At 42.9% G+C, this 19,262-nt stretch overlaps 1 protein-coding gene across 2 annotated transcripts in view; it reads right to left on the bottom strand.

The window, feature by feature from the left end:
• RBL2 (RB transcriptional corepressor like 2) overlaps nt 1-19,262 on the bottom strand; it is a 134,965-nt gene that overhangs the window by 69,238 nt on the left and 46,465 nt on the right. The window lies entirely within an intron of this gene.

The raw sequence follows: 19,262 nt of genomic DNA, 5'->3' as shown, positions 1-19,262 counted from the left end.
ACAGGGTTGTACTGACGAGAAAATGTCCAAAAGACACTGACGTGTGAAGGTTTCGCATCCAGGCTGTTCCCAGAAGTAAAACTTCCTCATCGCCTGGATATCCTTATCTAAAAAACCAGGATAATAGCAAGGGCCTGTCTGTGTACCTTCACGAAACTGCCTTTGCAAAAATCCTAACAGTGAGAAAGTTACCACTGGGAAAGGGATCTGACCTAAATGACTCCATGCTTCTCACCTCCGAGCTGCACTTGTTCATTCCCAGGCGAAGACCCAACTAACTACAGGAGGAATTTAATTTGTAGTTTCACTTTGAAGCAAAGATTTTTACAGCGCTTTCCCAAAACAAACCCCCTTCTTGCCTGAGGATCAGTCTGCCTTTGTAGAACTAACAAATTAGCCACAAGATTAGAAATTATGATTTAGGAGTCTTGCAGCCAGAGGCTACAAGATTCCTAACCTCCCCAGTTGTTCTCAGGGATAACATCACTATTGTAAAACCTAAGATTGGTGCTGGAGATACTTTTCAGACCCCGCATTCCGATGCATGAGCTGGCGCCACTCAGACCATAATCTGGCTCAACCAGTTCTACAGTCCCACTCAGAAACAGAAGACAGCAAGAGCCCACTTCAACCCCCTAAGATTTCACCTCCCACCTGACAAATTAGCATTCGCCACTCCCTGGCCCCCTACCCGCCAAGTCATTCTTTAAAAACCCCAGTCTCCGAATTTTCTGGTAGCTGACTCTGAAGGGCAGACAGTCCTTTTTTTTTTTTTTTTTTTTTTTTTTTTTTTTTTAATTTGAGACAGAGTCTGGCTCTGTCGCCCAGGCTGGAGTGCAGTGGCACGATCTTGGCTCACGGCAACCTCCGCCTCCCGGGTTCAAGCGATTCTTCTGCCTCAGCCTCCTGAATATCTGGGATTACAGGTGCGTGCTACCGCGCCCGGCTAATTTTTATATTTTCAGTAGAGGCAGGGTTTCACTATGTTGACCAGGCTGGTCTCGAACTCCTGACCTCAAGTGATCCGCCCGCCTCGGCCTCCCAGAGTGCTGGGATTACAGGCTTGAGCCACCATGCCCGACCAATTCATTTTTTTTCGAATTCTCCTTTCTTTAATTTTTAAAATTGCCAATCCTTGATTTATAAATGAGCTTGATATAAAACATTTTCCAGATTGAGGAGCTGTAAGAAGGCATTACTGTTTTGCTATTTTTGTTTTGCTTCCTGGGTCATGTAAACTGACACAGGGAAAACTGCTGGGACAAAAGCAGGGGCTTATGGAAGGTATAATGACAGGCGGGAGGACAGGAAATGGAACCCTGAAGATAGGAGAAAATCAGGTAGAGACAGGTAACAGGATATTTCGGGAACAATTTTGAGGCAATGAAACCCTCTTAAGAAAACCTTAGTAAAATTCACAGTAATCAGCAATGCTTTTGGAGTTGGCTGAGTGATGAGTCTCAAGGTGACTATGGGGCAAGAACAGAAGTTGAACACAAATGGTTTAGAAGTATCTGAAAATAAGTACATACGCTGGGCGTTGGAGTTCACAATGCCCAGCACTTTGGGAGGCCAAGGTGGCTGGACTGCTTGAGTACAGGAGTTCAAAATCAGTCTGGGCGACATGGTGAAACCCTGTCTCTATGAAAAATAGAAAAATTAACCCAGTGTGGTGGTACACACCTGTAGTCCTAGCTACTTGGGAGACTGAGGTGGGAGGATTGCCTAAGCCTGGGGAGGCTGCAGTGAACTGTGACCATGCCACTACAGCCTGGGCAACAGAGTGAGACCCTGTCTCAATAAATAAATAAATATTAAATAATTTGGCAAGGCGCGGTGGCTCGTGCCTGTAATCCCTACACTTGGGGAGGCCAAGTTGGGCAGATCATTTAAGGTTAGGAGTTTAAGACCAGACTGGCAAACATAGTGAAACCCCATTTCTACTAAAAATACAAAAAATTAGCTAGGAGTGGTGGCTGGCACCAGTAATCCCAGTTACTCAGGAGGCTGAGGCAGAATTGCTGGAACCCAGTAGCCTAAGGCTGCAGGTAGCTGGGATCATGCCACCGCACTCCAGCCTGGGCGACAGAACAACTCCATTTCAATAAATAAATAAATAAATAAATAATAAGTTTATTAAAATTTAGTATTTTACCTGTATATACACTGGGGATATTAATTTTAAAATAATGATATTGCTTCCTTTGGAAATCATTATCAACACTTTACTATGTCAAAGCAAATAAGAAGGCCATGAGCCTGATATCATCTGTCTCTGTAGCTGGAGCTTGTATGTAAGCAAACCAGAATTCAATGTAAACAGTAAGACAACAGTAAAACAAAACTTAAGCTTAACCAATCAGAAACTGCCAACTAACCTCTAATTAGGGATTTTCCTTTTTTTTTTTTTTTTTTTTGGTGACAGAGTCTTGCCTTGTCACGCAGGCTGGAGTGCAATGATGCAATCTCAGCTCACTGCAACCTCTGCCTCCCAGGTTCAAGCGGTTCTCCTGCCACAGCCTCCAGAGTGGCTGGGATTACAGGAGCCCACCACCAAAACCGACTAATTTTTGTATTCTTAGTAGAGAGGGGGTTTCACCACATTGGCCAGGCTGGTCTTGAACTCCTGACCTCAAATGATCCACCCACCTCGGCCTTCCAAAGTGCTGGGATTCCAGGCATGAGTCACTGAGCCCAGCTCACACACCCAAATAAGGCAAACACCCAGCTGTAGCCAATCAAGTAATTGCTTTAGTTTTCTATTAAAGCTTACGGCTCACCTGCAGGGTGAAGCGCTCTGAATCTCTTAAGTGCTGCCCAATTCATGAATTGTTCTTTGCTTAAATAAACTGTTAACTTGTCCAAAGTTTTTGTTTTAGCAACTAAGAGAAAAACTTAAATTGTTTTAACAATTAAAGTTTAACTTCAAATTGTTTAACTTAAATAAATGATGTGAAATTATCTTTACTATTTTTAGTAAAAATGTAATTTAAATAATTATTGCAATGTAAGTAAAATTGGTGGCAATAAACCATCAAATAAGTATTTTATTAGAATATCCTTTGCTTGTTAATACCAATGTTTTCAAAGCCTTTTAGAATGGTGGTGGGATGGAGGTGTGAGTATTACCTGAAAGGGGTCCCCATCCAGACCCCAAGAGATGGTTCTCGGATCTCATGCAAGAAAGAATTCAGGGCGAGTCCACAGTGCAAAGCGAAAGCAAGTTTATTAAGAAAGTAAAATGATGAGAGAACAGTTACTCCATAGAGAGTAGGTTGTTCCCGAAAGTAAAAGGAGGAATGCGTCCACCCTAGGTACAATACTTGTTTATATATAGGATCTAAAAAGATCATGAGGAGATGTGCTCTGCTACAAGGATTTGTGATAAAGGATTAATTTTCCTAATTACCATATTTTGCAAGAATTGATATCATTATCTTTAAAGCAAAATTAGGAATGCTTCTATTCTCAAGATATCAGGATATCAGGACACTCCTAAGTATGGGTCTGTTTAGTAAATGTTATGAATGTGTTCCCTTAACTATGAACATCTAGAGGCTAGGAATACCTAACTTTCTGGGAATGCAGCCCAGCAAGTCCCAGTCTCATTTTTCCTAGCCCTCACTCAAGATGGAGTCACTGTGGTTTGGACACCTCTGATATGGGGAAGTTAAATTCCTTGAGGTTATTATTTGACTTACGAAACTTAGTCATAAAATGTAAGAGGTCTTTCACCTGACTGGCACATGTGCTCTCTCTGTCTCTCATTCTCTCAGTCATTCTTCATTCACCCTTTGAACCCAGCCAAAATACTGTGGGAAAGACCAGGTCACCTATTGTCAAATATAAACAAAGCCGAACGTTATCACCTATTGTCAAATATAAACAAAGCCAAACGTTAGTTAAAGTGTGGAAAACAGATTTTACTCAGTAACTACTAACAGACAGCAGGGGAAGAGCTAAGCTTCATTCCAATTTTTGTAGATGTGACTGGGTCTTTTAAAGAAAGAGTAAAAAAGGAGGGGGAGAGAGCAGAGCTTGAGTAAAAAATTACAAAGGGTGGGTCAATGTTAATGTCACTAGGCTAGTTGTGTCTACTAGCCAGTAACTATGAAAATCAGGCTACTGTCCCCTACACAGACTGGAAGACAGAACCCCTATTCTTCCTGATGATTTCAATGGGAGAGTGGGGGCAGGAAGCCCGGGATCATTCCAAAGAATTGACCCTAAGCTCCCAGAAGCAATGCAAAAATTTGATCCTCTCTCTCTCTCTCTTTTTTCTTTTCTTTTCTTTTGCTCATGAGATATGGTCATCTCTTACATGCAGAGGTTTGGAAGGAGTCTTTATGTGCCAAGAATTCTGCAGTTATCACCACATGGATTGGACCCAAGGCCTTTGGCCCTCAGCTGTGTTGAATGAGCCAGTTTGGAAGCAGAAGCAGATCCTCCAGCCTTCAGTCAAATTGCCCCAGCTGATACAATAGAGATGAACTTTCCCACTGAGCCCTGCCCAACTGAAATCTGTGGGACAAAAAATGATGTTTGACATTAACATTCCTTCAAAGAAAGAGATTTTAAGTCACAGCCATTTTTGATCGTGGAAGTTAACTGATTCATCTTAGTTTTTGAGCAAGATGCTAGGAGTTGAAATTGTAACTGCCCAGTGAGTTTTTCTGTCCTGCTGCCCAGACAGAACTGATTTATCAAGACAGGGGAATTGCAATAGAGAAAGAGTTTAATACACGCACAGCCAGCTAAACAGGAGACCGGAGTTGTATGACTCAAATCGGTCTCCTTGAAAATTTGGAGAGTAGGGTTTTTTAAGGATAATTTGCTGGGCAGGGGTCTAGGGAGTGGGAACACTGGTGGAGTTGGGGATGAAATCACAGAGAGTCTAAGCAGGTTCTTTCTGCTGTCTTCTGTTCTTGGGTGGGATTGCAGAACTGGTTGAGCCAGATTACTCATCTGGGTAGTGCCAGCTGCTCCATCAGAATGCAGGGTCTAAAAATATCTCAAACACCAATCTTAGGTTTTACAATAGTGATGTTATCCCTAGGAGCAATTGGGAAGGTTAGGAATCTTGTAGCCTCTGGCTGCAAGACCCCTAAATCATAATTTCTAATTTTAGGGCTAATTTGTTAGTTCTACAAAGGCAGTCTCGTTTCTAGGCAAGGAGGGGGTTTGTTTGAAGAAAGAGCTGTTATTATTTTTGTTTCAAATTAAACTATAAACTAAATCCCTCCTATAGTTAGCTTGGCCTATGCCCAGGAATGAACAAAGGCAGTTTGGAGTTTAAAGACAAGATGAGATGGTTAGGTGAGGTCTCTTACACCATCGTCATTTTCTCACTGTCATAATTTTTGCAAGATGGTTTCAAAATAAGAGTCCTAGACTATGCTAACCCAACACTTCTTTCCCTTATCTTACCTCCTTGTCCTCCCAGAAGCAGGAATGGCTATCTTAATACACAAATCTGACCATGTCTTCCCCTACTTAGCTGGTTTTCTTGCTGTTCTTGGCACAAAGTCTACCCCTTCCATACCATGAGTTCCCTCCCTCTTGCCCCTTCATCCTCACTGAAAATTGCACTCCCACACTTCCCCCACCCCTTTTTCAGTCACCCTTTTCCAACAGTTAGGTACAACCTTAAATGGCTCTCTGGTATTTCTATTGAATACTCTCATGACGCTTATTATAACCATAATAAATTATTTACATGTTTATTTCATGTCTATTTTCTTCCCTATGCTTTAAGTACTATGAGATTATGAGAAGTGGCTGTTTGGTTCTGGGCTATAACTGCAGCGCCCAGTATGGGGCCGAACATGGAGTTGACTCACTATAATACTTATCGAATAAGTGACTGATTATAATCAAGATATATCTTGTTCTTATTGAAGCCTCAGATTTTGTGGATGTAAAATTCTTACTCATGTTGTGATCTGATAGCACAACAGAATGCCAAAGAACATACGTGTCAGTCATCTAAAAATGAATTTTTCCTTTGCATTATAGAGTCATCCCCGGTATCTGCAGGAGATTGGTTCCAGGACCCTAAGGATACAAAAATCCAAGATTGCTCAAGCCTCATATAAAATAGCATAGTATTTGCATATAACCTACTCACATCCTCCCGTGTACTTTAAATCATTTCTAGATTACTTATAATACCTAATACAATGTAAATGCTGGGTAAATAGTTGTTATGCTGTATTGTTTTATTTGTATTTATTTATTTTTTTATTTTTTTGAGACAGAGTCTCACTGTGTCACCCAGGCTGGAGTGCAATGGTGCGATCTCAGCTCACTGCAACCTTCGCCTCCTAGGTTCAAGCGATTCTCCTGCCTCAGCCTCCCAAGTAGCTGGGACTACAGGCACCCACCACCATCCCGGTGTATTTTTAGTAGCGATAGGGTTTCACCGTGTTGGCCAGGCTGGTCTCAAACTCCTGAGCTCAAGTGATTGCCTGCCTCAGCCTCCCAAAGTGCTAGGATTACAGGCATGAGCCACCACACCCAGCTTGTATTTTATTTTTTAATTGTATTTAATTTTTTTAAAAAATATTTTTGGTCCATGATTGGTTGAATCTGTGGTTGTGCAATCCACAGATATGGAGGGCTGACTGTATATATCACCTTAAAATAAATGGCATAATTGTGAAACCACACATAAATATTTTATACAATAAAACAAGTGGTCTACAAACTTTTTGGTCATGTTTTCCTAATGGAATTACCTCCTGGCACATTTTAACATCTAAAATTTTTCATTAAATTATAAAATTTGACTTTTAAAAATTCAATGGGATTTTCGTGTTCTACCCCTTTGTTTCATTTTTCTTGCATGCTTAGGTAGGAAAAAGTTGTTGGCTAAGTTAATCAAGAGAACCTGAGAGTAAAGCCAATATTTTAGGTAAAAATGTGACCCTTAATTTCTGGAAAACTGAGTTCCTTTTGGCTTATACATTAGGCCTGGAAGGCAATGAAGTCTTACAGAAATGGCAAAATCTTACTAAAGATAACTTACAGGGGAATATTTCAAATGAACAACAACACATTGAAGTATACATTTAAATATACATTGAAGTATATTTAAAAATGACTATATTTAAAAATGAAGTATATTTAAAAATGAGGATTGCTCTCAGCAAAGTCCCTTTTGGCTAAGAATGGGATTGGCACTATGGGATGTTACCTGCTATTTGGATTAATCTGTCTTACACTTTTTGCTGATGGCTATGGATAATAACAGGATTAGGCATGTACAGAACCATGAGACATGGGGAACTTTTTCCTCCCCACCGGGGAAACTTAAGAGCTGATGGTACTGCTTAAAAAAAGATCCTTTCACTACTGAAAAGGAGCCACCTGAACTTTTCAGTGTTGCTGCAATGGTTGGGTCTTTCTCTGACCTCCCTAAGCTCTTCACCTTCCCCACCCTGCCATAGGCCATGGTTTCCTCTCTCCTTTCCCTTTCTTATCTTTTCTATTACTCAGGGCAACCACTTTGCCCAGGGACCACATGTTGAAACTCCTAGTTGGAGATGGGATTAAAGATAACAGGGCTCATCTGGGGCATATTTAAGCCTTGTCAGTTTTATACTGCGGGCTAAGGAGTGGATAATGTCTATGTTTTATCATATGCATTTTGCTCCAACCAGAACAAAAAGTAGTAATAATTGTCCTTCATGATGTGGTTTGGCCCCCAGGGCAATGGTGTGGTAAGTTTGGTCACTAGGGCCACACTTAGGGACAACAACCCCAGTAGCCTGGCATGCTGCCAAAGGGTAATAATTTCTTACCAGTCAGATTTCTGGCTTTTCCTCTTTTTCTCTGTGCAAACTGGTTACATGAACAGTAAAATCACTGCTTATCTCCTCTGTAAAGTTTTAATTAATACAAAAAAGAATTCTGAGGCTGGTCTTAAGCTGTGGTGAATCTAGTGTGGTTTGTGTCTTTCTGTATCATTCTGTCATAAAAGAAGGGTACCTAGGACTCCCATAAGCCCACTGTTCAAGATGCCTTAGCAAATTGAATGAGGTTTCCTTCTTGTCTTGTATGTCCTTGGGAGCTGGACCTTGTAACCATGTGGCTATGCTTTCTCTTTTCACATTGGTGGCCCAGTTCAACCCCTAGCTTATGGGATGAGCCTTTCTGATTCATATTTGGGTGACCTTTGCATTTTTAATTTTCTTCCCCTCCATGAAATGTCTTGAATTTTCCTTTCTCAGAGCACCTATGGGGTTACTTCATAGGTGAAGTTTAAAAGTTTAAAAGCCAGAAATATTGGCCATTTTGCCTGGCTAAAGTTGGGTAAAAAGAAATTTTAAAAATTTAAAATAACTTTATTAAATAGTGCTATGGTTAAAAGTCAGATTAATTAAAAGTAGATATTCAAGATCTAATAGCTTGGGACACCATGGGAAAAACAGGAGGCACCAGAGACCCTTTCTGGGCTCTGTTCTTCTGAGGACTCCACCCTAAAGCCAATAACCAATTAAAAAACTAAAAAACTGGCAAATAAAAAAATCTTACAACTACTGTAGCAATCTTCTTCTGTCTGTCTGTGTAGTTATATATGTGTTGTGTGTGTTATGTTTATATAAAAACTAATTAATTGGCTTAAGCAAAAATAAGCACTTAAATTTTTAAAGAAAAATAAAAATGTTAATGCCTTTTAGTTCATGTAACTTTAGTAATCTTTAGGAAATAAAAATAGCTTTAAAGATTATTAATAAAATAAGGACATTAGTCTAAAATATGCAGGTCAGATATTAGGTGTGCTAAATGCTTTAAGATCATAAATTGCTTTAACTTTAAAAGAATCATTCAATTTATTTTGGAGATATTACATTGTAAATAAGGCCTGGGGATATATGAAATTAGCCATGCCCCCAACTATGCAAGAAGGTTATAAAGAAAATAAATTTTATACAAAAAGGATCTGGTATGGTAAATTCTTGTCCTAAAGTAAAATGACTGGTTGTTTAAAAAGAGGGATGTTTAGGACAAGTCAGAAAGTCCAAGCATGTCATAGATGTTCTGTATAAGTCGTGAAAGGAGTCATAGAAGCTGGGCCCCACACTCAGCTGGCCACAATGGCAGGTCTCCGTCTCTTTCTCACTTCCCCTCTTTTCCTCTTGGTTGTCTGGGACAAGCTCCCTCTGGGCTGCCGGAGTGCCCAGGCTAGGTACCGCAAAGTCCCATGGCAAGTGCCAGTGATAGGTGAAGCTGGTTGGGCTTCTGGGATGGATGGGGACTTGGAGAACTTTTCTGTCTAGCTAAAGGATTGCAAATGCACCAATCAGCACTCTTTGTCTAGCTAAAGGTTTGTAAATGCACCAATCAGTACTCTTTGTCTAGCTAAAGGTTTGTAAATGCACCAATTAGTGCTCTGTGTCTGGCTAATCAGGTGGGGACTTGGAGAACTTTTGTGTCTAGCTAAAGGATTGTAAATGCACCAATCAGCACTCTGTCTCGAGCTAAAGGTTTGTAAATGCACCAATCAGTACTCTGTCAAAATGGACCAATCAACTCTCTGTAAAATGGACCAATCAGCAGGATGTGGGTGGGGTCAGATAAGGGAATAAAAGCAGGTCACCCAAGCCAGCAGCAGCAACCCGCTCAGGTCCCCTTCCATGCTGTGGAAGCTTTGTTCTTTCACTCTTTGCAATAAATCTTGCTGCTGCTCACTCTTTGGGTCCACACTGCCTTTATGAGCTGTAACACTCACCACGAAGGTCTGCAGCTTCACTCCTGAGGCCAGCGAGACCATAAACCCACCAGAAGGAAGAAACTCTGGATGCATCTGAACATCTGAAGGAATAAATTCCAGACACACCATCTTTAAGAACTGTAACACTCACTGCGAGGGTCCGCAGCTTCATTCTTGAAGTCAGCAAGACCAAGAACCCACCAATTCTGGACACATTTTGGTGCCCCAAATGAGACAATCGCCTATCGCCAAGCAGTGAGACTACTGTGTATTGCCAAGCAGTGACTACCATCAGTCCCCTTTTGCTTGCTATTCTGTCCTATTTCTCCTTAGAATTTGGGGGCTAAATATGGGCACCTGTCAGCCAGTTAAAAGCGACTAGCACAGCCACCAGACTAAACAGATGGGTGTGAGGCTTTCTGGGAAAGGGCTTCAGAGTTGGAAGCATTGGTTTGCCTGGAACCAGCTTCTGCTTTTCCTGTACTTCTGGGCTGAGCCAAGGGTCGACAGAGAGGAAAGTCATTCAGCTCTGGGGTCCCAACAATAAGTTGGTTGACCCTGCGGCCATGAGTGGAACTGTCAAAGGCATGTTGCCCAAGTGAGGCTCACCCATCTATCCTATCTATCCTGACCCTTGCCCCCAGGGTCCTAATGCCTGCCAGACAAACTTCCTCTTGCCTCTTTTCTCCGAGGCTAGCCCCACTTCTGAAAACCACTCCCTGTCTCTGGTGCTTTTCTAGTTTCTCCTGTAAGAATGACTTCTAGTATAAACTCCAGGACTCTGTTCCCTTCTTTAGGCACCCGGGCTTACCAATCAGAAAGACATAATTTTTGCCCAAAGCCCCATCGTAGCGGGGACTATCTGGAATTTTAGGATCCCTCCTCAGACTAGAAGGCCTAACAAAAGCTATTACTGAAGCTAGGATATGGGGAGCCTCAGAAATTGTATCCTTCCTATTCATATAAGTGAGGACAAAAGGTGTCACTCTTCCAACCCTGGAGATCCCTCCCTTCCCTCAGGGTATGGCCGTCCACTACATTTTTGGAGCATAACATCTTTATAGGACATAGGTAAGGTCCCAATACTAACAAGATAATGCTTAGGATTCTAACAGGTTTTCGAGAATGCATCAGTAAGGGCCACTAAATCCGACCTTCCTTGGGCCTCCTTGTGGTCTGGGGGGAAAACTAGTGTTTCTGCTGCTGCGTCAGTGAGCGCAACTATTCTGATCAGCAGGGTCCAGGGACCATTTCAGGTTCTTGGGCAGGGGTTGTTTCTGCTGCTGTGTTGGTGAGCGCAACTATTCTGATCAACAGGGTCCAGGGACCGTTGTGGGTTCTCGGGCAGGGGGAGAAACAAAACAAGCCAAAACCATGGGCAGTTTTGTCTTTCAGGTGGGACATACTCAGGCATCAACAGGCTCACCCTTGAAATGCATCCTAAGCCACTGAGACCAATTTGACCCACAAAACCTGAAAAAGAGGTGGCTCATTTTTTTCTGCACTATAGCCTGGCCCCAATATTCTCTCTGATGGGGAAAAATGGCCACCCAAGGAAAGTATAAATTACAATAGTATCCTGCAGCTTGACCTTTTCTGTAAGAGGGAAGGCAAATGGAGTGAAATACCTTATCTCCAAGCTTTCTTTTCATTGAAGGAAAATACACAACTAAGCAAAGCTTGCAATTTACATCCCACAGGAGGACCTCTCAGCTTACCCCCATATCCTAGCCTCCCTATAGCTCCCCTTCCAATTAATGATAAGCCTCCTCTAATCTCCCCTGCCCAGAAGGAAATAAGAAAAGAAACCTTCAAAGGACCACAAAAATCCCTGGGCTATTGGTTAGGTCCCCTTCAAGCTGTAGGGGGAGGCGAATTTGCCCCAACCCAGGTACATGTCCCCTTCTCCCTCTCTGATTTCAAGCAGATCAAGGCAGACCTGGGGAAGTTTTCAGATGATCCTGATAGGTACATAGATGTCCTACAGAGTGTATGGCAAACCTTCTGCCTCACTTGGAGAGATGCCATGCTACTGTTAGATCAAATTCTGGCCTTTAATGAAAAGAATGCAGCTTCAGCTGCAGCCCGAGAGTTTGGAGATACCTGGTATCTTAGTCAAGTAAATGACAGAATGACAGCCAAAGAAAGGGACAAATTCCCTATCGGTCAGCAAGCCATCCCCAGTATGGATCCCCACCTGGACCCTGACTCAAATCATAGGGATTGGAGTCGTAAACATCTGTTGACTTGTGTTCTAGAAGGACTAAGGAGAATTAGGAAAAAGCCCATGAATTATTCAATGATGTCCACCATAACTCAGGCAAAGGAAGAAAATTCTTCTGCCTTCCTTGAGCGGCTACAGGAAGCCTTAAGAAAATATACTCCCCTGTCACCCGAATCACTTGAGGGTCAATTGATTCTAAAAGATAAGTTTATTACCCAATCAGCCTCAGGTATCAGGAGAAAGCTCCAAAAGCAAAAGCAAGCCCTGGGCCCTGAACAAAATCTGGAGGCACTATTAAACCTGGCAACCTCAGTGTTCTATAATAGGGACCAAGAGGAACTGGCCCAAAAGGAAAAGCAAGATCAGAGAAAGGCTGCAGCCTTAGTCATGGCCTTCAGATAAACCTTGGTGGTTCAGAGAGGACGGAAAATGGAGCAGGCCAATCATCTGGTGGGGCTTGTTATCAGTGTGGTTTACAAGGACACTTTAAAGAATATTGTCCAATGAGAAACAAGCCACCCCCTCATCCATGTCTGCTATGCCAAGGCAATCGCTGGAAGGTGCACTGCCCCAAAAGACAAAGGTTCTCTGGGTCAGAAGCCCCCAACTAGATGATCCAACAACAGAACCAAGGGTGCCCGGGGCAAGCGCCAGCTCATGTCATCACCCTCACTGAGCCCCGGGTATGTTTAACCATCGAGGTCCAGGAAATTGACTTCCTCCTGGACACTGGTGCGGCCTTCTCAGTGTTAATCTCCTGTCCTGGACGACTGTCCTCAAGGTCTGTTACCATCCGAGGAATCCTGGGACAGCCTGTAACCAAGTATTTCTCCCACCTTCTCAGTTGTAATTTGGGAGACTTTGCTCTTTTCGAATGCCTTTTTGTTATGCCTGAAAGTCCCACACCCTTACTAGGGAGGGATATATTAGCCAAAGCTGGAGCTATTATCTACATGAATATGGGGAACAAGTTACCCATTTGCTGTCCCCTATTTGATGAGAGAATCAACCCTGAAGTCTGGGCATTGGAAGGACAATTTGGAAGGGCAAAAAATGCCTGCCCAGTCCAAATCAGGCTAAAAGACCCCACCACTTTTCCTTATCAAAGGCAATATCCCTTAAGGCCTGAAGCTCATAAAGGATTACAGGATATTGTTAAACACTTAAAAGCTCAAGGCTTAGTAAGGAAATGCAGCATTCCCTGTAACACTCCAATTCTAGGAGTACAAAAACCAAATGGTCAGTGGAGACTAAGTGCAAGTTCTTAGACTCATCAATGAGGCAGTAATTCCTCTATATCCAGTTGTACCCAACCCCTATACCCTGCTCTCTCAAATACCAGAGGAAGCAGAATGGTTCACTGCTCTGGACCTCAAGGATGCCTTCTTTTGTATTCCCCTGCCCTCTGACTCCCAGTTTCTCTTTGCCTTTGAGGATCCCACAGACCACACATCCCAACTTACATGGACAGTCTTGCCCCAAGGGTTTAAGGATAGCCCTCACCTGTTTGGTCAGGCACTGGCCCAAGATCTAGGCCACTTCTCAAGTCCAGGCACTCTGGTCCTTCAGTATGTGGATGATTTACTTTTGGCTACCAGTTCAGAAGCCCCGTGCCGACAGGCTACTCTAGATCTCTTGAACTTTCCAGCTAATCAAGGGTACAAGGTGTCTAGGTCAAAGGCCCAGCTTTGCCTACAGCAGGTCAAATATCTAGGCCTAATGTTAGTCAGAGGGACCAGGGCCCTCAGCAAGGAACGGAACAGCCTATACTGGCTTATCCTCACACTAAGACATTAAAACAGTTGCGGGGGTTCCTTGGAATTACTGGTTTTGCCAACTATGGATCCCTGGATACAACGAGATAGCCAGGCCCCTCTATACTCTAATCAAGGAGACCCAGAAGGCAAATACTTATCTTGTAGAATGGGAACCAGGGGCAGAAACAGCCTTCAAAACCTTAAAGCAGGCCCTAGTACAAGCTCTAGCTTTAAGTCTTCCCACAGGACAAAACTTCTCTTTATGCATCACAGAGAGAGCACGGATAGCTCTTGGAGTCCTTACTCAGACTCGTGGGACCACCCCACAACCAGTGGCATACCTAAGTAAGGAAATTGATGTAGTAGCAAAAGGCTGGCCTCACTGTCTATGGGTAGTTGCAGTGGTGGCCATCTTAGTGTCAGATGCTATCAAAATAATACAAGGAAAGGATCTCACTGTCTGGACTACTCATGATGTGAATGGCATACTAGGTGCCAAAGGAAGTTTATGACTATCAGACAACCGCCTACTTAGATACCAGGCACTACTCTTTGAGGGACCGGTGCTTCAAATACATATGTGCGTGATCCTCAACCCTGCCACTTTTCTCCCAGATGGGGAACCAATCAAGTATGACTGCCAACAAATTATAGTTCAGACTTATGCCGCCTGAGATGATCTCTTAGAAGGCCCCTTAGCTAATCCTGACCTTAACCTATACACCAATGGAAGTTCATTTGTGGAGAATGGGATACGAAGAGCAGGTTATGCCATAGTTAGTGATGTAACTGTATTTGAAAGTAAGCCTCTTCCCCCAGGGACTAGCACCCAGTTAGCAGAATTAGTAGCACTTACCTGAGCCTTAGAACTGGGAAAGGGAAAAAGAATAAATGTGTATACAGATAGCAAGTATGGTTATCTAATCCTTCATGCCTATGCTGCAATATGGAAAGAAAGGGAGTTCCTAACCTCTGGGGGAACTTCCATTAAATATTACAAGGAAACCATGGAGCTATTGCACGCAGTGCAAAAACCCAAGGGGGTGGCAGTCTTACACTGCCAAAGCCATCAAAAGGAGAAGGAGAGTGGACAACAGCAGCATACGCAGTTGGCACAGGCAGGGAAAGACCAGTAGAAAGGAAAGAGAGAAATACAGAAAAAGAGAGACAGAGAAAGGAAGAGATAGACAAATAGGGAGTCAGAGAGAAAGTCAGAGAGAAAGAAAGAAATAGACAAAGTCAAAGAGATAGAGAAAGAGACAGAGACAGAAAGTCAAAGAAGGAATGAGAGAAAGAGACAAAGAAGAAGCCAAACGGAGAGAAACAGAGAGATAGAAGTAGTAAAGAAAAAACAGTGTACCCTATTCCTTTAAAAGCCAGGGTAACTTTAAAACCTACAACCGATAATTGAAGGTCTTCTCTATAACACTCCGATACCACCTTGTTGTCAGTGCAAATAAGGGCATACCCCTAAAGCACTAAGGCCACTGGCAACCCATAGCCTTCCTATCAAAAATCCTTGATCCAGCAGGTTTCCTAACAGGGGATCTAAATCTTAATTAATTACCATACAAACATGCGAGTTGTTTGCACTCAGCCAAATCTTAAAGTACTCACAGAATCAGTAAGGAACCATCTATACCAATTCTAAGTTAATATGGACTGAACGATGTTTTATTAATAGCAAAGAAAAATTAAAATCCCAAACTTACACGGTTTTCAACAAAAGTAAAGTTTGCTAAAAGTTAACAGTGTAGCATGCATTATCCTACTACCACACACTCTCAAAAGCTTCCTCAGAGAGTCTGCAAGAAATAATGAAATCTATCCTTACTCTACAATCCCAAATAGACTCTTTAGCAGCAGTGACTCTCCAAAACTGCTGAGGCCTAGACCTCCTCACTGCTGAGAAAGGAGGACTCTGCACCTTCTTAGGGGAAGAGTGTTGTTTTTACACTAACCAGTCAGGGATACTACGAGATACTGCCCAGCGTTTACAGGAAAAGACTTCTGAAATCAGACAATGCCTTTCAAACTCTTATACCAACCTCTGGAGTTGGGCAACATGACTTCTCCCCTTTCTAGATCCCGTGGCAGCCATCTTGCTGTTACTTGCCTTTGGACCCTGTATTTTTAACCTTCTTGTCAAATTTGTTTCCTCTAGAATCGAGGCCATCAACCTACAGATGGTCTTACAAATGGAACCCCAAATGAGCTCAACTAAAAACTTCTACCAAGGACCCCTGGACCGACTCACTGGCCCTTCCATTGGCCTAAAGAGTTCCCCTCTGGAGGACACTACAACTGCAGGGCCACATCTTCACCCTTATCCAGCAGGAAGTAGCTAGAGCAGTCACTGGCCAAATTCCCAACAGCAGTTGGGGTGTCCTGTTTAGAGAGGGGATTGAGACGTGACAACATGCTAGCAGCCCTCGCTCGCTCATGGCACCTCCTAGGCCTCATTCTTGAGGTCAATGAGACCAAGAACCCACCAATTCTGGACACAATAAGTCTCTTATCTTAGAATATTTTTCCTTGTTTATGCCTCTATGAACAACAGAAATGAAAAGGGGGTCTATTATGTGCATTTATAGGATATAGTTTTATTTGTGAAGGATTTTGCAGTCAGCCTTGTACTTGAGTAACCTTATACTTTGATAGATAAAAGAAGAAGATCCAATGTAGGTGAGAAACTTTTTTTTTTTTTTTTTTTTTTTGAGATGGAGTCTTGTCGCCCAGGCTGGAGTGCAGTGGTGTGATCTCGGCTCACTGCAAGCTCCGCCTTCCGGGTTCATGCCATTCTCCTGCCTCAGCCTCCCGAGTAGCTGGGACTACAGGTGCCTGCCACCACGCCCGGATAATTTTTTGTATTTTTAGTAGAGACGGGGTTTCACCATGTTAGCCAGGATGGTCTTGATCTCCTGACCTCCTGATCCACACGCCTCGGCCTCCCAAAGTGCTGGGATTACAGGCGTGAGCCACTGTGCCCGGCCTTAAGAAACTTTAATGGTACATATGACGCCTCATTTTCAGTCAAAACTGCTCTTAACCCACATCATGGGTTAAAGAGAACTTTGCCAGGAGGCCTTCACTCTTATAGAAGGACATCATTTGTTAGGTCCTTCTTTCATGGCTTACAATAAAAGAGGCAGTAATTAAAAATGTATCTCTCATGATAGGCTCTACAGCAAATTCTACTGTAAAGGCTATGGTTACAAAACAAACTTTCAATTCTCTTGTGAAAGTTTTGCTAAATATTAGAATTGGCTAAAGAGAAAAGTACCTATGCAGCTGCTAACACTTGTAGCCTAGGGAGAAATGCATCAAATGTAGATTATAAAAATTCAGTTGCAGGTGATTTATGAAAAAACCACTGAGTCAAGCGAATAGACTGAGTCAAGCGAATAGACTCTCCATCTAACTCATTTTTTAATCTACGTAATTTTAGGTGGTTAGGTTTATGGGGACCCTGCATAATGAGCATACTCCAAACTCTTGGTATTATCCTCCCGATAGTCATAAAAATAGTCTCCCTGGTGTGCTGTATTCTCTCAAAGTTTTTATTGCTTGCATGCTGCCATCTCTAGAATGTCAAATAGTCTCTCTTCAACTGGAATGACAAGGGCAGAAAAACATGTGCAACCATGAGGATACCATGACCTGTGAATGACACGCTGAGACTGGAAACCAAAAATGATAGTAACAGAGAGTGGTATTAAGGCCCTAAGTTTTGGTCACACTCTCACCTAAATGAGAACCTAACCAAAAAGGGGGGATTTTTAAAACAAAAAATTGGAGGCCATTGTTTTGGACTAAGCTCATGCACTAGGACCCAACGGGCCAAACCAAACTAAAATGGAGTTGCTCATGCTAAATGTGACATAATCAAACTAAGACTTTGAGGAAACACATATATCTTACAAAACACCAGGTTTTGTTTTTCTCCTGTAAACAGGACGTTCCAGCATAAGGAGATCTCCTCTACTCAGTCCTTGTTCCTACCTTTGCAAAACTCACTGTTCTACTGTTTCTCAGTGGGTTTCAAGACCAAATAAGTACATTTACAATGGTGATAGTGACATCAATAACTAAAGTTTTGGTCAATCTCTCAATATTAAGAAAATTTTTTTGTCTATAAATCTTCTTCCACCACGTGACTGCGCTGGAGGCTCTGAATCTGTCATGATTCTGGGGGCTGCCAGATTTGTGAATTGTTCATTATTCAATTAAATTCCTTTAAATTTAATTCAGTTGAAGGTTTTCTTTTTTTTTTTTTTTTTTGAGATGGAGTCTCGCTCTGTCGCCCAGGCTGGAGTGCAGTGGCCAGATCTCAGCTCACTGCAAGCTCCGCCTCCTGGGTTTACGCCATTCTCCTGCCTCAGCCTCCCGAGTAGCTGGGACTACAGGCGCCTGCCACCTCGCCCGGCTAGTTTTTTGTATTTTTTAGTAGAGACGGGGTTTCACTGTGTTAGCCAGGATGGTCTCGATCTCCTGACCTCGTGATCCGCCCGTCTCGGCCTCCCAAAGTGCTGGGATTACAGGCTTGAGCCACCGCGCCCGGCCCCAGTTGAAGGTTTTCTTTGATCAATTTCAATTTTTTACTTGCAGATGCTATCTTACTCAGGCAAGGTTGAGGCAAATTTACATTTTCCCTGGTATGTGAGGAGTCTCTTGTGGAGATCTCAGTTAACCAGCACCTTTTCTCTGATGAATTCCATTCAGGTATTTATGGCCCTTATGGACTGATACTCTGAGCCCAGCAGGCCTACCCCTCAAACCAGCTCCTGCTATTGTGAACGAGAATCTGTCTGCTAAAAATTCAACCCACAGTATAAATTACAAACAAATAGCTAATTTTATACACAGGGAAGCGCAGGCAATTGGTAATAAATACACACTGCCCTTTTAGCCCTTGGTGTCATTATAAACAATTACTGTGGCTGGGTGCGGTGGCTCACACCTGTAATCCTACACTTTGGGAGGCCAAGGTGAGTGGATCACTTGAGGTCAGGAGTTCAAGACCAGTCTGGCTAACATAGCCAAACCCCATCTCTACTAAAAATACAAAAATTACTTGGGTGTGGTGGTGCATGCCTGTAATCCCAGCTACTCTGGAGGCTGAGAAAGGAGAATCGCTTGAACCTGGGAGGCGGAGGTTGCAGTGAGCCAAGACCGTGTCACTGCATTCCAGCCTGGGAGACAGAGCGAGACTCTGTCTCAAACAAACAAAACATTTACGGCCAGGCACGGTGGCTCACAACTGTAATCCCCGCACTTTGAGAGGCCAAGGCGGGCAGATCACGAGGTCAAGTTAGAGACCATCCTGGCCAACATGGTGAAACCCCGTCTCTACTAAAAATACAAAAATTAACTGGGCATGGTGGTGCGTGCCTGTAGTCCCAGCTACTTGGAAGGCTGAGGCATGAGAGTCACTTGAACCCGGAAGTCAGGGGTTGCAGTGAGCCAAGATTGTGCCACTGCACTCCAGCCGGAGGACAGAGCAAGACTCCGTCTCAAAACAAACAACCAAACACAAAAACAAAAAACAATTATTGCCTTATGGTGC

Source organism: Macaca mulatta, chromosome 20 (assembly GCF_049350105.2).
Source record: "Macaca mulatta isolate MMU2019108-1 chromosome 20, T2T-MMU8v2.0, whole genome shotgun sequence".
NCBI classification, from domain to species: Eukaryota; Metazoa; Chordata; class Mammalia; order Primates; family Cercopithecidae; genus Macaca; species Macaca mulatta.
This window is presented reverse-complemented; position numbering and strand designations above follow the sequence as displayed.